We start from the raw sequence: 2,891 nt of genomic DNA, 5'->3' as shown, positions 1-2,891 counted from the left end.
GGAGGGGAGGGGAGGGGAGAGGCAACAAGATCCAGAGTCAGGTGGGGGATGACTTACTGGATAAATAAAGGTGCCTGCTGCTGAGCCTGACCACCTGAGTTCTATCCCCAAGACCCAAATGATGTAAAGAGAAACTGACTCCGTTTGTCACCCTTTGACTCCCAAATGTATACCAAAAAAGGGGTGGGGGAGGATGAGAGGACAGGGAGAGGGAGAGAGCGAGTTCTCCAGAACTGTGCAAGCACCATCTCTAAGAGGTGCTCAGCTGCCCTCTCTAGGGTAGCTTGGGTGGGAAGTTAGGATAGAATCCACATGGGAAATGGTTGGTTTTAAGCGAAAAGGAGAGGAGCCAGCAGACTCTGACGGTGTTTGCTGTGAGGGGAAGGAGAGTGGTGCTGTAAACAATAGCAAAATACCTTCCGTGAGGGGTTTCTCCCATGCCGACTTGACCTGGCTACGCCCACTTTGTTCAGTTGTTCCTTCGAGCCTACCATCGAGCCTACCATCGGCGTCCATGCTTCCAGATCTGCAGCCCACACCTACCCCTATCGACTTACTTCTGCTTCCGGCCCACTCGTTCCTCGATAATCGGTTTCACAGGGAGTCTCCCTGATTTAAATTTCTCCAGGAAAAGTTCTAGTCAAAGATTATTTGTTTTTAAAACCTCATCAGATGGTGGCGCACGCCTTTAATCCCAGCACTTGGGAGGCAGAGGCAGGCAGATTTCTGAGTTCGAGAGTTCGAGGCTAGCCTGGTCTACAGAGTGAGTTCCAGGACAGCCAGGGCTACATAGAGAAACCCTGTCTCGAAAAACAAAAACAAAAACAAACAAACAAAAAACTCATTAGAAACCTAAACTGCCTCATACAGTGGCCAGCACCTGTGCAGATGGCCTCGGATGCTTCACGCCCCCCCCCCCCCCCGGGGGTTCTGCTCAGCCCTCAATCTTAACCACAGCACTCACCATCTCGCTTTCCTGAAGAGTCTCTCTCTTCCACACTCTGGGCTGAGTTAAGTAGAACTGGAGGCTCTCTGGTAGAGGTGGGAAGGCGGGGTTTGGCAGGTGAGTCTGCGGGAAGAAAGTTGAAACAACCTGGCTTCCATTGAAATCAAACATCCTAAAGAAGTTCGGCCATCAAATGAGGAGAACTCTCAGACGAAAGCTGGAGGGAAGCAGTGGGATTTCCTGTTTCTCGCGTCAAGATCATCGGGGTGGGAGCCAGTCAACTAAAGGTAAAGGATGTCGGGCCAGGCAGCAAGGGTCTAGAGTTCCAGATACTTCGGAGACTGAGGCAGAAAGAGTGCAAGTCCAAGGCTTACCTGGGCTGCACTGTAAATTCAAGGCAGATCTGGGCAACTTAGCAAGAATACTGAATCCAAAGAAGAAAAAAGGCCTGGGGTCGGGGAGCAGGCAGCGTGTGGGACATAGCTCACTGCTGGAGTTGTATGCTAGCCTGGATTCATTCCCAAGCACTGCACAAATTTAAAAAAAAAAAAAAAGTGCCGGGCTAGTAAATAGGAAGTTTGGTGACAGCAGTTATTAAAAGAGGTTAGTTAGCATCGAGGCAGATCAAAAACCCAACGAGGGAAAGGAGGAAGCCCTTCCGTTAGCATGAGAAAATTCTCGGTCCCCATCTTCTCAGGCAAGTGGGTAGATATTCTCAAAGGGGTCTGATCTGTGTTCACAGTTGGAGCCTTCAGACTTGTAGGCTCATAGTAGGTGTTGAGTGAATACTCCTTGAATGAGCATCTGACTGGAAGAGGGTAGACCGGAAGGAGCTACTAGAGCCAGCTGAGTGGTTCCATAGCTGGATTAGACTTAGATCAGTCTTTCCCCTGGACACACCTGGTGTTTCCCAGCTCACTCTGAGTTATCTCCATTTTAACAACCCACCAGCCCCACTGGCTGCTTGGAGATCCAAGCTCACAGACGTGGCACCTGACATCCTCCCTCAGAAGGGAATCACCCACAATTCTCTTTGTCTCTGTTCTAGAAAGCTACAACTAAACCACATGGCCCACAGAAACAAGACAGGACTGTCCTGAATTCTCATACTAGGTTTTATTTTATTTAGTATTAGTGTATGTGTGTGTGTGTGTGTGTGTGTCTGTGTGTGTGATGTCATCTAAGGGCAACTGCACAGAGTTAGTCCTCCCCTTCCACTTTTCCTTAGGTTCTTTGTATTGTTATCTTTGTACATTGTGGTAGTTTAAGTATGCTTGGACCAGGAAGTGGCACTATTAGGAAATGTGGTCTTGTTGGGGAAAGTGTGGCCTTCCTAGAGGCATGTGGCCTTATTGAAGGAAGTGTGTCGCTGTACAAATGGGCTTTGAGACCCTCCTCCCAGCTGCCTGAAAGACAGTCTTCTCCTAGCTGCCTTCAGATAAAGATGTAGAACTCGGGGCTCCTCCAGCCCCAGGCCTACCTGGATGCTGCCATGCTTCCTGCCTGGGTGATAATGGACTGAACCTCTGAACCTGTAAGCCAGCCCCACTGAATGGTTTCCTTTCTCAGAGTTGCCTTGTTTGTTGTGTCTCTCTACAGCAATGGAAACCCTATCTAAGACATTCTGCAAGCACATTGACTCTTACTGAACTATCTTACAGGCCTTCCGCTGCCTCTCTGTCAAGTCTGAGAGCGCTTCATCTCTTCTCAGGAAACACAGCAGACAGACAGACAGCTTGAGGCTGACCTTCAGGTCAGGTGGGCTCATCTTCCTAGAAGCAGCTCTGCTATTCTGTTCCCTGTGGACATCTACACAGATGCTGGCCACCGATCACAGTCATGAGTGGCTGATAGAGGTGGCCACTGAGGACATGCTCCAAGGGCTGCTTTCAGTTACTAAGCCTTTTGAGGTCATGGGACCTGGTAAGTGGGTTCAAAGGTCTCA

This window comes from Grammomys surdaster, unplaced genomic scaffold (assembly GCF_004785775.1).
Source record: "Grammomys surdaster isolate TR1022 unplaced genomic scaffold, NIH_TR_1.0 372, whole genome shotgun sequence".
Classification (NCBI taxonomy): Eukaryota; Metazoa; Chordata; class Mammalia; order Rodentia; family Muridae; genus Grammomys; species Grammomys surdaster.
This window is presented reverse-complemented; position numbering follows the sequence as displayed.